At 50.5% G+C, this 22,688-nt stretch overlaps 2 long non-coding RNA genes across 2 annotated transcripts; one reads left to right on the top strand and one right to left on the bottom strand.

Annotated features, from left to right (window-relative positions):
• Positions 1–2,588: 2,588 nt before the first annotated feature.
• On the bottom strand, positions 2,589–8,755 carry LOC140698629 (uncharacterized). The gene is made up of 4 exons (XR_012076400.1): positions 8,605–8,755; positions 7,043–7,208; positions 3,716–3,845; positions 2,589–2,862 (listed from the first exon to the last, which is right to left on the bottom strand). It is a non-coding gene; the product is annotated as an uncharacterized lncRNA (long non-coding RNA).
• Positions 8,756–14,651: 5,896 nt separating this feature from the next.
• LOC140698897 (uncharacterized) lies at positions 14,652–22,687 on the top strand. The gene is made up of 6 exons (XR_012076903.1): positions 14,652–14,773; positions 17,615–17,732; positions 18,094–18,219; positions 18,609–18,662; positions 20,903–21,015; positions 22,413–22,687. It is a non-coding gene; the product is annotated as an uncharacterized lncRNA (long non-coding RNA).
• The last annotated feature ends 1 nt before the right edge of the window (position 22,688 follows it).

Genomic DNA, 22,688 nt, shown 5'->3' with positions numbered 1-22,688 from the left:
CACAGGCCAGAAACTCATCAGCTTGTTGGTTGGTTCACTATCCGTCTGGGCCCCCTCTTGTAGGAGCCTTCATCACATCACCCAGGGCTGACCCGGCTCAGGATCATAGCTGATTTTCCGCAGGTGGCATCACTTGCTGGTGACAAGAAGCAGGCATGTTAGCCACCTCCCAAACACTGAGGTTCCTCCTGGGAGGAACCTGCAGGCCCCCAGTACATCCTCTGCACCACGATGCTCCTTAATGCCACTCCCGGCTTGCTGCCCTGGCCTCTAGCTCTGGCCAGAACCTCACTGGATTGTCGATAAATGTCACCCATATACCACGTGTAAGCTTGGGGTCCAGATGTGACCATGTTTCTTATTTTCTTCCCATCGATAGATTGTTTGATTTTTGTGTCATCGTGTCGGCAGGAAGGCCAGTACCACCGTCTTGAGGCCTCCCCAAGCCGCCTCTGTCTATAACTGTCCTAGCACCCCAGGGGATCGGGTCTGAAGCCTGGCACTCTGACACGGTGGCACCTGGAGAGACAGGAATCCACTCCTGCTGTGGCTTATGCTGAGGCTCGATGTGGCCATACAAACAAATCCCACAGGCCCTGACGTCACTTGACTCGCCGCAGGGATGCTCCCTCACTGCCCCGTTCCCCCCAGAGACCGAGGGCTTTCTGCTTGTTCCCGAAGGCCCCACCCCCGAAGGGACACTGGGTCCAGTGGAGCGTCCAGCCTGCTTCCCCGCCAGCCCTTAGGGCTTTCGTGGGGCCTGGAACATCAACTACCCTCCCCTTAGGGGCCCGTTTGTCCTTTCCAGCCAACAGACCTAGGTCATAAGCACTTTAACTCACCTGAGGGTGTTTTCCTCACTTCAGGGGCAGTGAGGACTGGGCTTCTTCACACTCCAAGTGCCCCAGGTCTGGACGCAGACAGCCTGGCTCATCCCTCAGTCCTGCAGGTCCCGGCCACACCTGCTGCTGCTCACTGAGTCTGGGCTGTGTCCTCTTCCAGGACAAGAGGTGCACTCTGCCCCCCGCCCCGCCCCCACCAGCGGTGGCAGAGGCGGCGAACAGGCAGGTGAGCTGGGGCCTGAGACCGTGCCCGCAAATCAGTGCCCCAGAGGCGGCTGGTGACTAGCGGGACCCCGGGACAGAAGCCAGCATGGGATGGGAGGAGGAGGAAGGTTCAGGATAAGGAGATGAAAGGGGGAACAGATAGCACCGTGAGGACCTCGACCATGAAAGGGAAGAAAAAAGACAGTGACAGCTGGAGCGGTTTTGGCGTTAAAGCTGCGGGCTTTTTCATTTAATTTCATTAATTACCATTACATATAGTGGCATGTTTTTATCTGATTAAAGATTAGGTGCCATGTCATATAACAGGATATATTATGTTATTATTTATTAAATAATACATAATAGTAGATATACAAGCATATTATTTTCTGTTTATTTATTATCAGATAGTATATAATACATATGTATGTATTTATATACAGAATATATAATTCATGCATCTATATAATATCTAACATAACAATGTAGGATTATGATTAATATATTTTATAACAAGATTACATAAAAATAATGATGTAATATTATCCATTGTATGTCTTGGTTCATGACACATTCTCACCTTAGGTGCCTGTCAGAGGTATTTATGTATTAAAATTAATATTATAAGAAACAGTTGTGAACCTATCACCCAGCATCAGAACAGGACTATTGACAGTGACATACTGTGTCCTCTTTCCCTATCCTGCTCTTGGACTCTTCTCACAGGAAGTAACCAGCATCCTGAATCCTAGCTTACCCTTGCTTTGTGTTACTTTCACACACACAACATTTAAGATCAGTTAAAACAAATGAACTGCAGGTACATGCAACGAAGTGGATGAATCATACACTCTATGTTAAATTGAAAAAGTAAGCCCTAGAAGGTAGCCTATAGTGTGCTATGCTTTTAACTGTGTATATATATGTAAACTACACTCACTAAATTAGAACAACTACAGCTAGAGTCCAGGTGGGAGAGGGACAGATAAAAGGTGAGGTGAGCAGATTTGCTGCAGGTGAGCGAGTTCCTTTCCAGTGACATGTCATTCTCTCTGAAGCAGGAGGCGAGGCCATCTGCTGGGAGTCAGGGAAGAGACAGAGGGAAGCTTACAGTTGTGCAGAGAGCAGAGAATGTTGACACCACTAAGTGATAAGTGGGGAAATGTGCTCACTAGAGAAATCCTGGAGTATTGCCTGGCAGTGGCAGCATGGTAGGCATTGATTTGTAGTCTTAGAAATCTGTGCTGGGAGAGCCTGCTGCCTGCAGCCACAGAATAAATAGAGCTGGGTGAACCGAGATGGAAGTCGTCCTGGTGAGGAACTGAAAAGATCAAGGGTCAAGGGGGTTTTGTTTGTCATAAAGAGAGTGCTGACTGTGGATGCAGAGCTGGAAGGTGGGGAAGTGGAAGTAAGAGGAATGTGAACAGGCTGGAAAGCAGAGGATTCAGCGCTTGATGCCCCAGTGAGGGTGAAGGAGGGCCAGGGAGGCTGGTGGACATGCACCTGGACGGCTAGAGGTGGGCACTTAAAGGCGAGAGGCTGGAACTGGGGTGGAGTCATGCCTGGGTATGTGACCGGGGGTAGGGTGAATGGGCGGTGGCTGGCTCAGGCTGAAGGAGAAGACCCTAAAATGACCATACTGGGTGGTGGATGGAGAGTCAACTTTGACGTCTTGATGATAGGAGGTGAGGCAATACAGAGCTGGTGGTCCAGGTGCTCCTGACTGAGGCAGATGAGCAGGGAGGCCAGGGTGGCAGGCACTGCTAGGAAAGGATCTTGGTTTTCCAGGTGCTCCCAAGAGAGGAGGAGCAATGATCTGAAGGTGGAAATTGAGCACAAGGAGGTCAACCCAGGCTCCTGATCAAACGGGGGTGTGTGAGGGGGCAAAGTGTCAACTCCAGAGATGGTTACCCAGGAAGCAGGGGCCATGGGTGAAGTGAGGGGACACTCAGAGAAGAGAGGGAGGAAAGTCTTCTGGGTGTAGGGGGAAGAGAGGCCCCAGGACAAAGGAGCACAGAGGCACAGTGATGAGGATGGATTGGCTCTATGGTGACACTGCAGGGATGGCTGGATCTTTGTCCTGAGGTCTTAGGTTGGGGGGACTACTGGCCTCATGAGGACCCCCCTCTCAGCAGCCTGGACAGAGGCTCTCGCTCCTGAGAGCTGTGTGGCCACCACTGTTCCTGGAGGGGCTCTGCCTCCGTCTTCTCTTATCAGACTTTCCTGCCCAGCCCCCGACAGCCAGCGAGGGAGCCTGGGCCTCGCAGCTGCTTCCCATGGAGGGACACAGGTTCCTCGGAGCAGCAGGCTGATCTTACTTTTCTCCGTAACCAAGGGCCTAGCAAAGCGCCAGCCTATGGGTGGGCCATTCAGAGGCTCAGATACTTACCAAACTAACTCAAAGCAGTAGAATAGCAGAGCTGGAGTGACTGACCACTGAGCTCACAGAGTTCACTGCCCACACCCCCATTCTACAGATGAGGAAATAGAGACCAAGCGTTGAAGCAGCCTTGGCCAAGGTCACGCTGCTCTTAAATGCTGGCCTGTGTCGGGCATGCCAAGTGATGAGTTGCAGTGAAGGGGCTGAGAGGGGGCTCTGGGGCTAGACAGCTTGGGTTCAAGTCCCAGCTCTGCCATTTATTAGCCGTGTGATTAATGAATGTCCTTACCTTTAAAGTGGAACTCATAGTGGTGCCAACTCATTGGGTTGTCGTGAACACAGCGTTCCTGGAACAGCAGGACAGAGCTCTGTAAGGGTTTGCTGTTGCTTTGGTTACTATTATTATCACCAAGTGAACCCTGAAATGAAGAACAAAGGCAGCAAGAATTTTTATTTTAAATGATTTTAAAATCCTCTGTTGAATGTTTCATTTCATCTATTCCAGTTTGCATTTGACACTTATTAACAACTACACAATAGATGACATTTGAGGCAATCTTGCTTCATGTCTTTAGTTCTCACTAACGACACAGGCTATTTAACAGGCAGTAGTTTCTTTTCCAGGAAGAGGGACAAAAATTTAAAAATGACTCAGTGCCTCTCGGTCCCCAGTGAGTTGGTTGTGACCTGTCAACCCAGCTTTGGGGAAGTGCCCGCTCCCCCTGGGCTCGCTGTGCTGCCCTGCAGCCTCCAAGGGGCGCCATACCCCCACACGAATCCAGTCTCTTGGTTCCTATCTTTGCTTCAGATCCCTCAAGTGCTGCCCATGCCCCAGGACCCCATCTGCCCCACCAGCCTTGGCTGCTGGACTCCAGGACACTATCCTGGGTCTCAACCATCCTCTGTTCCTATGACCTCCCCACTACTCTACATTTTGTCCTTCAAGTGTGGGCTCCTGTGGCTCGCCACACAGCAGGGGTCTCCCCGTCCTCCGTCCTCCACCTCAATTAACTGCATCGTCCTGCACGGTGCCTAGTGAACCCATGTGGAGGCAAGAAGAATACACAACAACAGGTGCTCAGAGGCGCTGCCTTTCCCACTGCAGAGGCCCTAGAGAGCTTTCTCCCGGCTGGTTATTCACAGGCGCTGAAGCTGTGGAATCTCGATCTCACCAATTTAAAGGGCATCATCACTAATTACAAAAGCAATCATTTCTTCAGTAGCAAAAGGAGAAAAGGCTTTGTGTTCTCCACCACCAACTTTTTTCCTCCACCTTCAGATGTTTCTCATCTCTGGGCAAAGTTAGAAAGCAACTCACAGAATATTATTTTTCAGTGTCTTTTCCCACTCTGAGGATCGATTTCCCAGAACCGATGAAGGCTAGAATGGTTTAGCTTTCCTGGACTGAGTATTAAGAGGCCTGGGGGGAGGGGGAAGGGGGAGGTGAGATAATTCAGCAATATTGAACCTAACAGAGACATTAAAAGGTTCTATTCTAAACAGAAAGGAAGCAGGATCCTATAGAAACAGGAAAACCATAGTTGGAAATGCAATAACGTGTTACAAGAGAATAAACATAAAGATGTAAAAATGAAAAAGGACATCAAAGTAAAACAAGGAGGGAATGGGAGCGGTGAGCAAGAAAATACAGATGTTTTTCTTTCTTTTATTTCTTCGTTATTCTTAGGATGTGTTGGAGCCTACGTGATTATCAGTCTAAAGGAAATAGATATAGTAATATGTTGATATATTTGAAGAATAAAGTAACCACACATCAAAAGCATACATAGTCACAAAAAACCCAAAAAGAAACAAAATAAAAATGGCTTAAAGACTTAAATATTAGACAAGACACTATAAACTTCTCACAAGGAAACATTATTTGACACACATCTCAGCAATGTTTTCCTAGGGCCATCTAAGCAACCTAAGCAACAGAAATAAAAGCCAAAATAAATAAATGAGACCTAATTAAACTTATAAACTTTTGCACAGCAATAGAAACCATAAGTAAAACAAAAAGACAACCTATGGAATGGGAGAAAATATTTGCAAAAGATGAGACTGACCATGGCTTAATTTCTAGACTATATAAATAGTTCATCCAACTTAATAAGAAAAAAATAAACAACCAAATACTAAAATGGACAGAACAACTAAACATGGAATTCTCCATTGAAGACACACAAATGGCCAATAGGCATATAAAAAATGCTCAATATCGCTCAATTATCAGAGAAATGCAGCTCAAAACTACACTACAATGTTATCATCTCACACCAGTCAGAATGGCCATCATTCAAAAGTCCACAAACCATAAATGCTGGAGAGGCTGAGGAGAAAATGAAACCCTCCTACACGGTTGGCGGGAATGTAGTTTGGTGCAGCCACTGTGGAAAACAGTATGGAGATTCCTCAAAAGACAAGGAAAAAAAGAAAAAATACTTATCACCTAATCCAACAATCCCACTCCTGGTCATATATCCAGAGGGAACCTTCATTCCAAAAGATACCTGCACTCCAATTTTCACAGGAGCACTGTTTACAATGGCCAAGACATAGAAACCACCTAAACGTCCACTGACAGATGACTGGATAAAGATGTGGTATTTAGATATAACAGAATATTACTCAGTCATAACAAGAAGGAAATAAGGCCATTTACAGCAACATGGATGGAACTGGAGATGATCTCACTAAGTGAAATAAATCAGACAAAGACAAGTATCATATGATATCATTTATATGTGGAATTAAAAAAAGATACAAATGTACTTATTTATAAAACAAAAACAGACTCACAGACTTGTAAAACAAACTTAGGAGTTTGGGATTAACAGATACAAGTTACTATTTGTAAAACAGACAAACGACAAGGATTCACTGTAGAACACAGGGAACAATATTCAGTATCTTGCAACCTATAATGGAAAAGAACCTGAAAAAGAATAGACTATGTCTATGTACAACTGAATCACTGTGCTGTATACCTGAAACTAACAAAACAGCTGTATAACTGAAACTAACAGATCATTGTAAATCAACCACATTTCAATTAAAAAAATGATAAGCTCTAAATACCATTATTCAAAGAAAATCTTGTACTATTCCCTGTTACAAAACTTAAAATGGAAAGCTTGAGCAGGACCAAATTATACTGGATGGGCAGTTACATACCTTCTCCAGCACGTGGCCCATGCTACACACACACTGTGTTTTCCTACAGGTAAGAACAGCCCTGAGTGCAAAGGGAGCGAGTCCTTCTGGGACAAGGCCTCTGTGGCAGTGGCCTCCTTGTCACCGCTCCATCTCACCAGGAGGCCAGGGTTTTTAGAGGTGAGGGGACATAGAGCTCATACACTTCAAATTGATTTCCCGAAAAAACTAAGGAGAAGTCAAATTCACCTGCAGTGTGGGAAACATGAGCATGGTCCCGAAGCAGACCGACAAGCCCAAAGTAAGACAGCCCAATGTTCAGATCGGAACCAAAACAACGACCACCTGGCCCCAGTTAAATGACTACCACCTCACATGCAATGAACTGCTCGTACTCAATGTCAGGGATGTTTCTGTTGAGACTTGGGAGGTCAAAGGAGTCGGACCAGGGAATCCAGACCTGGTTGATGTCGGGGCTCTGCCAGTGGTAGAGGTGGCCCCAAGGGGATAGCACCAGTACCGGCTCCTCCATCTTCAGCAGGGTCTTCAGGAGGAAGGCAATGTGGATGCAGACGTTCCTACGGAGGCTGAAGCCCTCTGGAGTGTTGACGTAACACAGAAAGTATCTGGCAGGGAGCAAAGGAGAGCGGGTCTTCAGGGCCAGGACTCTGCACAGGAATCACGGCTTAGATAGAACAGATACAACGGGAATCCCTGCACAGCCCATGGCCTAGACTCCAGACACATTCAGCAGCTTCTGGTTTGTAAAGTGGAGGCACTGCCCACCCATCTCCATGTGGCCAATTACTTTAAGTCGGGGAGCAGTTGCGGAAGACATCTTGGCATCCGTCTAACACCACTAAGCAGCTGACTAGCACCTGAGCACCCGTTCTACAGGGGCTCTTAAACTTCTTGTTCTACAGAACCCTATACACTCTTAACAATTACTGAGAACCCCAAAAGGCTGCTATTTATGTGAGTTAAATCTATCAATATTTCCTGTGTTAGAAGTTAAATAAGAAGTTAGAAAAAGTGTATGAATTCACTTAAAAATATTAACAATCTACTGTATGTTACCATTAATACACTTAAACAAAATATAATTTTATTTTTCAAAACAAAAATAATTAGTGAGAAGAATAGCAGTGATTTTAATTTCTGCAAATCTCTTTTGGACTGGTGAGAGCTGAATTCTCCTATCTGCCTCTGTATTCCCTCTTTTGTGATATCACAGACCAGGTTTTCCCTGGAAAACCCCACAGGAAACTCGGGAGTGCAAGAGTGTGCAAAAGGCAGGTGACTTCCCGGCGTTTCTGCGAAAATAGTCTTGCATCCCAGGGGCCTCGGACACACTTTGATAGCTGCTGCCCTACCCTAGGCGAGACTTTCCTACAGAAGAGCCAGGCAAGGGTCCTGACTTCTTTAATGAGTTACCGCAGCAACACCCCTCCCTTCTCTGTGTTAATGTTTTCCACAACCTCCATTACTGCAGATGAGGATGTAATCCTCAAGTGGGGCCTTTAATCCCAGAAGTCTGCCAACCTTGAGAGGGAGGGCCCATCTACCATCCCTACAGCCCGCACAGTCTATTTTGAGTCAAGCCCTAGATAACTACTAATCAGCACTGACCCTTGTCTTATTCCTGAGGTTTACCGAAGGAGCCAACATCTGGATGGAACTGAAATTTCCCTGCAGATAAACAAGGCTGATAAGCCACCCCATTCCAACATCTGATTCTGGGACTCTTCAAAACCCGGATAAGGCCCCGCTTCATAAATGATGGGTCCTCCGCCTGCCCTTCCCGGGGATTCTGGGAGGCCGCGGCCACCCAGGGCTACCCGGACTCGCGGCCCCAGCCCCAGCGCCCGAGGGGGAGGAAAGCCCGAGGCTATGACCCAGCACTTTCCCCCCCGCCCCAACCCGCTCCCCGGCACCACAGCAACTCCCCGGCCGCCACACCAACCCGGATCCCACCCTGGACCATGTCCACTGGCCCCGCCAACAGAGCGGCCGTACTTTTACCGTCTGTGGGACGACGCCCCAGACAGGATGTCGGCTGCCGACTGACCAAGCAAGAACTAGTCGCCAGACCGAGAAAGCCGCCATCCCCAGCAGCAAGCACAGCCATTGTCCCCAGCAGCTACACATTTCCGGAGCCCGCTCCCCGCCCCAGAAGTGCACGCTTGGCCTGTAGCCAAGGCAACGCCGCGGGGCCCTCCCCTAGCGCTTGCGTCGTGCCTCCTTCCGAGGCTAGACGTGCGAGGGCAGAACTTGCGGAGCCAATGGGAGCCAGGGCGCGGCCAGGGCGGGGGTGGGGGGAGGCTTATGGGGCAGCTGGGCGGGGCCGGGGAGGGCGGGGCCTCGCGGACGTCCTGACCTGCAGGTGGCTCCGGCCGGAGGCTGGGGCGGTGCTGCCACCAGTGGGCGGGGCAGCGGGGCAGCGGGGCAGCGGGGCGGGGGCACCCTCACCTGTCTGTGTGTGGGGATCAGCCTGGGCTCCGCGGCCTCCGCCTGCACCGGATGTGGACCCAGGCTACCGGTGGGCAAGATAGAGGACTGAGCCCAGGCACGCACGGCTGGCCAGGTAGGGCACCTGAAGTGCAGAACCGCCAGGCCCGCTGCCGGCCTTGAATACGCGCTGCTGGGCAGTTTCCAAGAAGTCGGGATCTGTCATAAGAGGGGAGGTAGTGCTGTGGTACCAGATGCCGGGTTGGGTGCAGTCTCACAGGAGAGCCATGGTGAGAGGGCGCAGAGCGGCCCCTGTGTTGGCGGGGCTAAGAGTTTGTGGTACAGGGTGGGGGTGGTTTGTGCCTTGCTCTGTGGTCTCCCCAAGAATTCTCACTCCAGAGCAAGGGGCTCTGCTCCCCCCACCCCTCACTGCACTCCCTGCCTTCCCCAGCACCACCTGGTGTGTGGTCATGTCGGGGCAGGGAAGGCCCAGGGAAGGGGCACATTCAGGGACAGGGGCCACTCTGCAGCGATGCTGGACCTGATAGCGATGCGGTATTTCGGAACTCCCCTGGGCTGGGTTTCTAACCAGTGGGATGGAAGGGCCTCTCCTTCCAGGGGTGCAGTTGGGGGAACTAGATCCATCATGAATGTCAGCCCTGAAAATGGAGGCTGCGCTACATCCTTTCTTGGAAAGAAATATCAGGCCCCTCCAGCGCAGGTGACTCAGAAAGTCATTCAGCAATGTTCGGGGTCCCCAGTTTAGGCTTTCAATTAAAGCTGAGCAGCTCAGGAGGCCAGATCCCTGTCCGTGGCTCCAGGAGTAGGCTTTCTGCTGGGGGAAAGGATCCTCACAAACACCTGTGTCTTTGAGGGTCACTCCCCTCTGACAAGCTGGGAGGCAGGGTGCAGTTTTGGGAAATCGTGTTTCCATGAGCAGAGGGCCACCAAGTGATGCGGGCACAGGAGACAGTGAGAAAGAGTCCCGCAGCCTTTCTGGAATCAAAAAACTGGCAAATGTGAAAAAGTGCATAATTTATTTTATTGAACAGGCTGCTTATGTACGTTTGGATGGCCAGGTTCAAGGACTCTGCATCCCTCTAGGACAATAGCCTCAAGAGAAGAACAGACAGAGCAGGAGGAGATCTGGGGTTTCTCCCAGGAATGAGGCGGGACAGGGATTTCTGCAGATTTGCAAGGAGACCCCGACCACTGAGCATGGAGTTACAACCCCACGTGACCCCTGTCGTGTTTGGCTTGGGCTTTGGGTCTGGCCTGATCATGTATTCTTCCAGCTGAGTTCCAGAAACTCAGAGGGTAGACTTAGAGAGGCTGCGTTTGGAACCCAGTGTGGAAACGGAGGGTCCTTTATCCTGAGTCCCCTCAGCCTAATCACTGTAGCTGAGCTCCAACACTACCCAGGCTTCCAGGGTGGCCTTGGAGGGAGAGAAAGCCTGGCAGGTGACCCAGGGGTCCCACAGCTGTGCCCCTCCCTTATCTTTGTTCCCTTTCACCCCGGAAGGTGTGATTGTCTAATGTCATGGTGACAAGCCAACTCTCTTCTCTGTCAGGTGGGGTCCCCACCCCAACTCAGCCTTCTGTCTGCATGGATGCTGAAGGACCAGGCTCACTTGAAGTTCTGAGCTTGAGCAGTAAGGTGGAAACAAAGAAACCAATGGAAACAAAGAAACAAGTCATTGTGGCAAAGCTCCCCACCACAGAGAATCTGCCCTGAGTGGAAGGGAGGGTGTGGGCATGCCCATTTGTTTCCTGTCACCCAGTGCTCTTAGCTTTCTTATTGCAGACCTGCATGGTTATAACAAAATGATCTGCAAAACTGAAAATATTTACTCTCTGGCTTTTACAGAAAAGGCTGACCAGCCTCTGGTTCCCGTACCGGTCAAGTGATTGGAGTACCTCTCCAGTTTGGAAACATCTGGGCAGGCCCAGGTTTGCAAAATTCTTTAAGAGTAGTTACGGAGTTTTGCTGCTAAACATTTTTTACTGCTGTATACTTCTGAGCTGAGGTTGTGCTGTGTAATTCTTAGCCGGGATTTTCTTAAACTGTTTCTCATTTCTTATACCAGACACCTCTAAATTCCAAGGGGAATGGGATGTTAAGGAAGCCATGGAGTTTAGGAAAAAGTTACAGATTTAATTTCCACATAAGCATTAATGTATCTCCATCCTAGGCAGTATCGGTTCTGCGGTATTGATAGGGGAACTAAATAGCAAGCAAATTTATAGAAAATAGTGGGTCATTGGGTACACAAGTTCTTCTTTTCAACATTTTTGTAATGTTTACAGTTTAAGATGACCATTCCTGAGAAACAGGCAGCCTCTTAGAATGAAATAGCATTTTCCCTGAACCATATTCAATTTTTATTTTGTAGACAGCTGGATGGGCAATCACACATCCAACAATTGGGGACCTCAAAGATAAAATGTAACTTTCTGAGAGCACACTCCCCCCCGTCTTCCCCTGCTCTTTTCACTATCCCATTGTCCCTGAAGGCTCTTTCGTAACTCATGCTCTGGACTCTAGTAGCTCTTCCTCCTCGTTCCTCAGCTGGTAAGTTTACTTTTCTACTTTGACCAAGCAAACTGAAGCCAACAGAAGAGAACTTTCACCAGCAACCCCCAGCACATCCTCTCGCCTTCTGATGTCTGTGACCTCACTCTCGCTGCCCCACCTCTTATTACAGGTGACATCGAAAGCCAGATCAACCAAAAGTCGCCATGGGGGCCATCCATCCAATCTTCTCCAGGCTGTCACTCCCACATCCATCCTCTCTGTCACTACCTCATCTATTTTGTTCTCCTGCTAGTTGTCTCCTATCAGTATATAAAAGTCCATCCTCTTAAAAGAAAGGAACAGCACTCCTTGACCCTAATTCGCCCCCATCAATTGCCACCCTGTGTCTTTGCAGCAAATCTTTAATGAGTAGTTTAAACTCAATGTCTGCATATTCTCTTGAGCCATCCCATTTTGCACCCACTCTGGCTGTTCCCTTGATCCCTTGCTCTATGGAAACTGCTCTGTCAAGGCCATCAGTGACCCCACGTTGCTAAATATAGTGGTCAGTTTTTAGTCTTCATCATGCGTGGCCCTTTGGCAGCATTTGACCCAGCTCTTCCATCACTCCTCCCCCGTGTTCCTGCTTTACTTGGCCTCCAGCCCATCGCTCTGCTTTCGATCCACTGGCTGGTCTTTTGCCAAAGTCTCCTCTTTTTTCCAAACATTTAATGCGAATGTGTCCCGGAGTTGGGTCCTGCGATACCTTTGGTGGAAGCAACCAGAAATGGAAATTGACATGCCCTCAATTTCTCGATATGTCCAAAACTCCCTGATTGGCCTTTTCCATTTGGAACTCTCTCCCAGATACTCATATTCTTTTTCTTTCATTCATCTTGCTTTCACATTCATACATGTGTTCTACTGTGTAAATTACTTTTCCAAATTTTGAATCAGTCCATACATATCATGTAAAATGCTCAGATCTCTATTATTTCCACTAAGATGCTCATTCTACCTTAGAACCTTTCTGCATTTCTGTATTTATATTAATAAAGTGAATAGTATTTCTACAAGCCCCATAGTTAAACAGTGTGTTTGTTTGGGGCTATTATGTAACATGAAATAATGATACATCAACATAATCCTTTTTCATTTAATTTTATGTAGCACCAAGATGAGGTTTTTGCATTGAAGACTGTTTTTATGGAAATTTTACCTATGTTATGGACAGTCAGTTTATGTGAAAGCCCTCATTTCTCCCCTTTTCTGATATATTTTCCATTTGGCTATTATAACATATAACTTGGCATGAATAAAATTCCAAATTCATTCACATAATAAAATTAATACATTTAAATTATATTTTTAAAGTTGAAAAGAAAGAAAAAAAAACCCAGACTCCTCTACCTATTAGGAATTTTGGTAGCAATATCTTATAGACTCCTTAACCATGACATTGAAGAACTGAGCTGATTCTAGCCCCTTTCCACCTGCTCAACCCCATCTTGTCCTATCCCCTGTGGATGGAGAGGACATCCATCCCATTTTCCAGGTCCAGATGTTGGAACCATGTTCTTTCTCTCTCTTTCTCTTAAACACACACACACAGCAAATCCATCTTGTTAGAAAATTCTGGCTACTCTGTCTTCATTAACCACCTACTCCCTGTTCCCCACCCTCCTAGGAGCCACCTTCAGCCACTTCTTGGACACCAAATAGCCTCCTTCTTCCATCTTTGCTTTTCTACAGTCTCATCCACACAGAGTCAGAGGGAGCCTATAAAAGCATACATTGAGGGGGTGGGTGTAGCTCAGTGATAGAGCCCATGCTTAGCATGCATGAGATCCTGGGTTCAAACCACAGCACCTTCACGAAAATAAATAAATTACCCTCCCCCCAAAAAAAACCAAAACAAAAGCATAAATTGGACATCACCCATCTCATCAAAACTCACTAAAAGGGTCACCATTTCATTAGGATCCAAAGTCGTCCCAAAGTCTTCCAGGACCCGGCATGCTCTGCCTCTCCGCCCACACTTTCCCCCTCAGTCTGGGGGCCTCTGGCTCCGGCTCTTCCTTCTTCCTCCGGATCTATGCTGCTTCAAGTTCATTACTCCGTGAGCTCTGCCAGGATTGCCTTGTTCCCTCCTATCTGCCTCACACCCCACCGCCATCACCTGAGTTTGCTCATATCACTCGTATTTTTCCCCAAGCTCTTGCTACCCCTAACATGCTGCTTGTTTCCTCTGCTAAAACTCTGAGCCCCCAGGGATGGGGAGTCGTGTCTATTTTGTTGAATAATAAAGCCCAAGAGCCTTGGGAACGGGTCTAGTTACTAGATTCCCATATGTAGTAGGAGCTTACACAGATTTGCTGAATGAATGCAGAGGTCCTGGTCCAATCCGATGGAGCACTTCTGTATCCTGCTCAAAGAATAACTCTCCTTTCCCCCTGAGAGGGGGTGACCACTTCCTTGGTGATCAAAGGCAAGGTCTATTTTCTTTATACTGTTAACCTTAGGCTGGGAGACTGGGGGATCTTCATTTATATTTTAAAATTTGATTCACTCTGTAGTTTGTCTTCTGTCTATGTATTCTTTTGAGAAACCATTTATGAGTGATCATTCTTCCATCAGATTGAACAGGATCCAGGGGGAATTACCAAGCCTGTTCCATCGGACATCCTATGTGTCATGTCCTGTGACCCAGTGGATGCTCAGCACATAAGTGAACCGATAGGAGTGAGTGAAGAGATGGGAGCATCTCATTAATGTGTTGGCTGCACTCTGTCCGATGCCTTGAGATTTGGGGGTTTACAAGTGTGGAGGGTAGAGGTCAGGTCCTCTGTGATCTTCCTGAGTGCCCTGGCCTTACCCATTCCCCCAACCCCCTCTGGGCAGCGAAGGCCAGGAGCTGGGTTACCGGCGATTGTGCTGATCATTAATCCACCTCACCCAAAGTCCGGGGGTAGGAGCGGCCAGCACAACTGGTTATAGACCCTGGAGTCAGGTCCTTGGAGGAATTCCTCACTGAATGATGTTTTGGACCTTTTATTTTTCTCTATAGCCTTCAGCTGAAGAAACAGATTGCCTTACATACATGAAAGTTGAGGACACCTACTATCCCCATCGAGCCCTGGTGGGGCTGGGAGTGTGCTGTTTGTACAGCCGGTGGGCTCGTGTTGCTTTGGGCATCCCTGTGCCTGAATTCCTGCAGTACACTCGGTGGTAAGGATGGGGGTGCCTGGCAGTGAGGGAAGCGGGTCGGGAGACTGCACAGCTGGGGTGATGTTAACCTGGCGTGAGCGGGAACCTGCTGATGCATGGCATCTCTGTGTAGGGAACTCTCCACACTCAGAGGGGTTCCCACTCCTGCCGGGGCCCTTTGATCATGGTGCTGGGCTGTCAGCACAGCAGGGTCCCTGTGAGGATCATGGTGCCTTCAGGCAGTGGGAATTGAGGGGTCAGTGGCACCTAATGTGTCTCCTAATCTGCAAAACTGGAATGATGTTAACCATACCGCAGGTTCGTTGATGGGCTGGGACACACTAGACAACCAGGAGCTAGAATTCCTCTGTCCGGATTGTTTTCCTTCCTTCCCACTATTTGCTCTCACAAGCTCAATCTCTCTGTCTCTCTCTCTGTCACTTGTAACTTTCTCTCCTGCTCTGGTATCATTTGATTCCCACCCTCCTCCCAATCCCCAGATGAGTGAAATTAATTTCTGTGTGTCAGTTCCAAATTCCCGGGAAAGATGCTCTGTCCCATCTGGATTTGTTGTCCAACCAATCAGTTGCAGCCAGAGGAGAGAGTCCCTCTGTGACCAGTGCAGGGGCTCTGCCCAGCCACCCAGCCACCACTGTGGGAGCACATAGCTCTCCGTGGAGGAGGTACTGGCTGTGACTTGGTGTCACTAAGTGTGAATTTATGTCTCCACTTGCCCCACCTTCATCCTCCTAAACAAAGATGAAAATTAAACATTCCCGAGGTTTGTGTCATGGAATACTCAGGGTGGGGGCTAAGAGGGCTGGATTCCCTGCTGAGGGTAAGGGGCTGCAGTGACTCCCCAACGAGAGCTTGTGAAGGGAACAGCACCAGCCCCACCGGACACTTAGGGCGCTGAGTCTGCGTGACATTGAGTCAGGCTTCTGACCACAGCTCAGGGGTCTGGTCCGACTGGTTAGTCTCTGAAACCAACCAGCTTTGGATTCCTCAATTCCTCCATGAGGTTTTACCTGAAGCACCAACTTCTGTATCTCTGAAGACAGATGATGAGGACCCTTCACGTAAGGCATTTGCACAGCCCTGTGCGGGAATTTGTGCTGCACGGTCTGCCCGGCGAGCTGACCGAAGTTGGTATTTTACTGATCTTAGAAATAGTCTGGTTTCTTGATGCACTGTTTCACTTAACAAGCAACAGAAGCAACCTCTGTCTGATAAAAGCAAAAAGGGCCTTAATGAAAAGATACTGGGAGGTTGCATGGAGTTGCCCAGACCAGAGCCGACCCGGGGGCCATAGGAGATGTTGGGGAGCCCTAGGAACCAGGCTGGGCAGGGTGTCACCGGGCCCCCTGCTGCCCCAACAGGGACCCCCCTCCTCCTGACCCTCCACCTCAATGCAGGTTCGTGTCCCGGCAGGGCCAGGTCACACTGAAGCCACCAGCACACACCTCAGTAGGGGAGTTGTCCCCGTCTCAGCTAAGGGTGTGCCTGGTGTGGGGAGAGGCCCAGTTAGAGGAAGGCGGTTCCCCTACTGTTCCGAGTTAAGGTGCAAGTCAGTGCCGGTCACTCAGGGGAGCCAGGGAGGTCTGACCTCATTGTGATGACTATGACGTCTGAGTTCACTTATTACTTTTTAGGTTGGAAGGCCCAAGAGGGAGAAAAATTGGAGGTTCTAGTACTTATTTTATATTTCCCATGTACCAGGTATAGTAAACAAGCCACTTGGGACATGGCCCAGAGCAACCACGTTAATAGGCCACAAAGCAAGTCGTGCAGTCAGGCCCCTGCAGCCCCGAAACCCATGTCCTCATCAGCTCCGTAGTTACCAGTGGATGTTGTAGGGTTTTATGGGACTGTGTGCTCCTGTGGGGGCTGGGATGTGTGTGTTTAAATCCACATCTTCAGAAATTCGGCTAGAACCACAGCCACTGATTGTCTGCATGGAGGCAGAGGAGGGGAGGCTTGCAGACTCTAGTCCAGCTTGTGAGGAGCTCAGAAGTTGCTCCTTCTGTCCTTAAAATACCAGAGCTGAGGGAGCTGAAAACCCACTGCTCTTCTTAGATCCACAAGAAAACTGAGGGGGAAAGCTGCTCCCAACCCAGAGAGGCAGCCGGGCAGGCTTAGAAAGTCACAGCTCCCAGGGCAGAATCGTCTTTTGTAAGAACCCCAGGGGCAGGCAGATTTAACAGGTCCCTGAGGCCAGCGGGAGGCTCAGCGTGGGGAAATCTGAGTGTGACAACTCCAGGGGGCCAGTCAGGTGGGCCCCCTGCTCTTTTCCATGCATTTTACCTCCAAGAACGTGTCCTGTTCTCAGAATGAAGGTCAGAGGAAAATTCCTCATGCTTCCTGCCTGGAAAGGAGAAAATAACTCTATTGAAATACACCCAGAACATTCTGTTTCTTTGGGGGTAGTTGTTTTTTGTTTGTTTTTTTAATGAAAAATTATTTTACCAGAGACTAACCAACCTGGGAGAAGGGAAATCCCTTCTGTCTCACCCAAATTGGGGTGGGGGGAAAGAGACACACTTGTGGAGGTCACAGCTCAGGGCACAGGCTCAATGAGAACTAATCACAGGACTGCAGATGCCCTGCTCTGTCCCACTCCCCCAACACCTTACCTCCATGACAGTAGGGCCCCTGTGTAATAACAGGAATAAAACTAAAAGAAGTAAATGTCTCAGGAGTGTCTAGGGAAAATCCAAAGACAGCAGGGAGATGAAAACAAGGACACGCAGGCTGTTTTAGCCTCTCACACCAATAGCTGTAGCAAACTACACACAGCCCAGCCGCAGTAGATAAACAGACAACCTCACAAAAGAAATTATTTATTTTGGTTCTCTTACCCAGTGCATTCCATGGTGCATCCTCTCCTAGAATTGAGTGGAAGCAAGTCCATCTCAGAAGGGACATAACTGAAGAGGGATGGCTTCCCAGACTCTGATGGGCAGAGAGAGCACCAGCCTGGGTGAGAGCACGGTGAGGGGTGGGGTAGGGGGTGGGCTGCCTTCTTCCCCAAATAAGGAACCTTCCTGAGGCCAGCACAGTAGGAGGGAGGGCCATGGGTTGGAAGCAGACAGACTTCTTCCTGAGAACTGATGGGATGCCTCAAAGGGACCATTCAGGTGCCCAAACTGGGCCCTGAGGGTGGAAACCAGTCGGTCTGACTCAGAGCCCAGGACTGAGGTGGGCGCACAGCAGGCCGGTCTTACTTGGCCGGATCCATTTCACTTCTCCGAAGTCCTGTGTAAAACATGAAGCGTGGACGGCCTAGTGAGCACAGCTCTGCCCTCAAGACCTGTTTCAACTCCTCTCTTCCTGGAAAACAGCATCTCTAAGCCCGTCCTTGGTGACCTCACAGAGATCACCCAAGTGGCCCAGGCTAGTGACCGGGAACATGTACCTTCCTGCAGGCAACCCCTGACGTCCACTGATGCATCATATACTGGCAAAGAGTGAGTCCCTGTGCATTGGTCTAACAGCTGCCAAAGGCCCAAGAGGTGGTGTGTGGGACATGCAGGGGTGCAGGAGTGTAGGCAGTGCAAAAGTAACTGATGACAGGCGTGCAGGGGCTGTGGAGGGCGCAGGCAGTTCAGGGGATGCGGGAGTGGAGGGATGCAGAATTGCAGAGAGTAGCAGGGGTGCAAATGTGCAGGGAGTGTAGGGATGCAGGGAGGTGCTCAGGAACGTGGCCAGGATTAGAAGGCAAGTGCACATCCTTGCAGTCAGCCTGACCCCGGGAGGCTAGTACAATGCTTTGGGGCGGCGGCGGCGGCGGCGGCGGCGACGGTGGCGTTTGGGAGGCTGCCCGGGCAAGCCGGTAGATTTCTTCTCTTCCCTGCAGCCTGGCCTGGGGTGGGGCTTGGCCGCCAGAGATTCGCCAGATGTTGGACTCCAGGTAAGCTTGCTCCTGGGAGGTGGGGCGGTTAGGTCAGGGGGCGGCGGCAGCGACAGAGGGGCGGAGTGGGGCTGCCCCTGGCGAACTGGTGGAATAGCTGCCTTGTCCCGGCTGCCGGGCCTGGGAGCGGCCTCTGCTTCCCCAGGTCGCCGGACACGCCTGCCCCCTCAGCTTGCTGGGTGGGGAGCGGAGGCGGTGTCGTTAAGCTGCGGGGCCCACGGGGGGAGGGGGGCTGCCGCGGGGAAGCCGGTCAATTCGCTCCGCTCTCCCCGGCGGCGGAGCCAGGGGCGGCTTCTTCTGCCCTAGAGGCGGGACGCGGGTGTCCAGGTGAGCTTGCTCCTGGGAGGCGGGGCGGCGGCGGCAGGGGGAGGGGATGTGTTCCAGGGAGTTGCTCCATTTCTTCTCTCCCCCGCGGCCTGGCCTGGGGGCGACCTCTGCCGCCGGAGATTTGCCTGAGATCCGACTCCTGGTGAGCTTGCTCCTGGGAGATTGGTGCGGTGCGGTCAGGGGGCCGGTAAGGTGGTGGCTGAGGGCATAGGGAGGCTGCCCCGGAGGAGCTTGTGGATTAGCTCCCTGTCTGCACTGCGTGGCCTGAAGGCGGCCTCTGCTGCGCCAGGTCCCGGGACACCCCTGTCCCACTTTGCCTGCTGGGGGCGGGAGGCAGGGTAATCAGGGTGCAGGGGTGGCGGTGGTTGGGGGCCTGCAGCGGGGGAGCGGCCCATTTGCTCCCATCTTCCCCGCGTCTTGTCCTGGGGGCGGTCGCTGTTGCCCTGGGTTACGAGACACGTGTATCCTAGTCGGCCTGACCCCGGGAGTTGGACTTGGTAGGTTGGGGGGGGTGGCAGCAGCGGCAGGTTTTCCCATGGAGCTTGTCCATTTGCTCCCACTTCCCCCCATGGTTTGCCCTGGGGTCGGTCCCTGTTGTCCCAAGTTCGCCGGACGTCCATCTCCAGGTCAGCCTGCTCCCAAGAGGAGGCCACTTTGAAGTCAGCGGCAAGAGTGGTGGCTGCTGCGGGGGTAGGGGCTGCCTTGGGGAGCTGGTGGATTGGCTCCCGTCTCCCTGATGGCCTGGTGTGGGAGTGGCCTCTCCTGCCCCAGATCACCAGACACACCTGTTCCTCTCAGCCTGCTGGGGGAGGGGCGCCCTGGGCGGTGCCTTGAAGGTGCGTGGGTGGCGACGGCGGGGGTAGAAGACATGCAGCGCGGAGCCTGTCAATTTGCTCTCCTCGTCCCCGCGGCCAATCCTGGGGGCGTCCTCTGCTGCCCAAGAAGCCGGATGCCCGTCTCCAGGTCAGCTTGCTCCTGGGAGACGGGCTCGATGCGGTCGAGGGGCAGAGGCAGCTGTGACGTCCGGCTGCCCCGCCTAATGAGGCCACTTCTTCTCCTCTCCCCTGACCTGGCCTGGGGACGGCCTCTCCCGCGCAAGATTCGCCTGACACCCCACACCCGGTCTGGTTGCTCCTGGGAGGTGGGCACGGTGAGATCAGGGGGTGGAGAGGACCGGGGGCTGCCCCTGGCGAGCTGGAGGATAAGCTCCCATCTCTCTGGAGGCCTGACGTGGGGGCGGCCTCTGCTGCCCCTCATTCCCAGGTCACATTTCTCCCGGTCATATTTCCCCGGGGTTGCTGTAGGGTGCGGGGGCATCGGTGTGTTGGCGGGGGTATGGAGCCTGCCGCTTGGGAGCTGGTGGTTTAGCTCCCATCTCTTCCGCAGCTTGGCCTGAGGGCAGCCTCTGTTGCCCCAGGTCGCAAAGCAGTTTCTCTGACATCTTAGCCACTGGAGGTGGGCAGGATGGGCTGATGGGGTTGAGGCAGCCGCCAAGGCAGCGACGGAGGGGGCTGTCCCTGGCCAGCTGGTCAATTTGTTCCCATCTCAACCTTTGCTGCCCCAGTTTCAGAGAACTCCCTTCTCCAGTTTATTCTTCTCCTGGGAGGTGGGCGCAGTGCATGCAGCCCAAGGTCTGGGCTTTCCCCTGGGGAGGGGCAGAACTCTCTTTTTCTCCTTTGTCTTTATTCTTCAGCGAAGTGGTTACTGGACGCAATTCTTAATTCTGAGAAAGTGTAGCCTGTGTTATGGAAGAGCTGCTGGACAGTGAGTTTTCTGGGTGGATTTTCACATCAGCTGATGCCCCAGGCAGGCAGGAAAGCTATTACTCAGAGCTTCTTAGTGTGGAGTTGGGGGATGGCCCTGCTGTCCTCACCATACTTTTTAAAAATATGTTACTTCCCTCTTTTTCCTAGGTGACATTTTTGGTTATTGGGTCACAGATTGCTGGCACACCCATCCCTGTTCTCAAACATCTTTTAAACTTGGGTGAAGTGATAAGTAGGGGAAGAAGATGATTTACTGAAAGGTAAGAATACGTAAATTTGCATTAAAGCTACATTCTGTCAATCTTTCTCAAATGATTTTTGTCGGATTCAAAATCAACAACCTAGTGAATGTTGTACTCTTGTTTAAATCATTGATCTTTACATCACATTTGTTGAGTGGTCAACGAGATTTGTTTAGTAGATTATTCCTGAAAGGAAAAGCTCAGGCTTTTGATAATTCCTTGTCTGATGTTACCCAGGCAGTCACAGTAGAAGACACAGCTGATATAAAAATCCCTCACCTGCCTGAACTGCAAAGCTTCTGGGGTTACCGATTCCTGAAATGCAGGTGACTCTTGATGATAATCTGGGGGATGGTTTATATGATGAGATTCTTCCAGTCCTGTAAATGGGTTCCGTGGCCCCAGCCCCGGGAGAACTGGTCATAAGGGCCATATCGTGAGGGGTGGGATGGGAAGGCAAGGTGTAAGTGCTGGAATCACTGAGATTCAACACTCGCTAAAAACAGACTCCAGAGCCTAATTGTTGTCAGGTTCTGTTCTGGATTTGAGAGTGTGTTCAGACATGATTCTTGCCCTTCTGGAGTCACTGCCTGGGTGGAAGTAACCTTTACATAAATCTGAGGAGGATGGAAATTAAGTAGATGGGCTGTTATGGTTCTCAGTGTGCCTAGGCTCGCTCTTCCAGGCACTCATTGGACTAACCAGAGTCATGTTATTCACTCATTCACTGATTTATTACCCTTGAACTGAATCATTTGTCCCACAGTAAGTGAAACATGGGATCAGGAACCTGAGCTTTGTCCCCTCTCCTATCACTGATTGTATCTGTCAGTCGGGCGCCCTGTGTATGCATTGTGAAATGGTGGCATTTCTTGCCCAATTGGGCTGCACTGTCAGTTCTGAGAATCAGGGGAGACACGTGGGTAGGAAAGCACCCTGACACACATGGCCACCCCACCCCGTGAGACAGCATTGTCGATGCTCAGGTGACCCGATGTAGACCACGGTGCTAAACCTGAGCATGGTTAGTGATCTTGGTGGCTATGAAAATACAGACTACCGGTCCCTACCTCTGGAGACTCTGAGGGTGTGTACCCCAGAATTCTGCATTTTAAGAAGGACTTTAGCTAATTCTGGTGAAGATGATCTGAGTGTCCCACTGAGAAACACTGGTGTTCGAGGCACCAATATTGAGGATTCTCAGGGAGCGATGCCTTTTCAGGATGGTCCTAGGGCCCTCACTTGAGGCTTTTGCCTTGGTTTAATTGTATGTGTTCAGAAGTGATGCCTCTCCCTTCCAGTGCTTGTAAGCGTGCTCTGTGCAGGGGTTTGCACTCAGTAGATGGCAAAAACTATAATTCTTCAGGTCACCGAGCTAGAGTGTGAGCGATCTTTTATTTTGGTGTTCTTTATAGCAATGCAGAGTCTCCAGAGAAGAGATTCAGACTGAAAAGCTTTGTGTCAGACTTTGGAAGACCGCTGGTGCCCAAGGTGTTCTCTGGCAGGGCAATGACGAATCTAGGTCCCTCTTTCACTGCTACATCAATGAAGTGGACCACTTGGACAAGGCCAAAGCTGGTATCTCAACCATTGCCCTTGACAGTGATATTCGGCTCCAGGAAGCCTTCAGATGCAGCAGGTGGCCAGAGGAGGAGCTGAACAGGCTCATGAAATGTGACATCCCCAACTTC

The sequence above is a fragment of the Vicugna pacos genome, chromosome 10 (genome assembly GCF_048564905.1).
Source record: "Vicugna pacos chromosome 10, VicPac4, whole genome shotgun sequence".
Classification (NCBI taxonomy): Eukaryota; Metazoa; Chordata; class Mammalia; order Artiodactyla; family Camelidae; genus Vicugna; species Vicugna pacos.
Note: the sequence above shows the minus strand (reverse complement) of the source record. Positions and strands in the feature narration are given on the sequence as shown.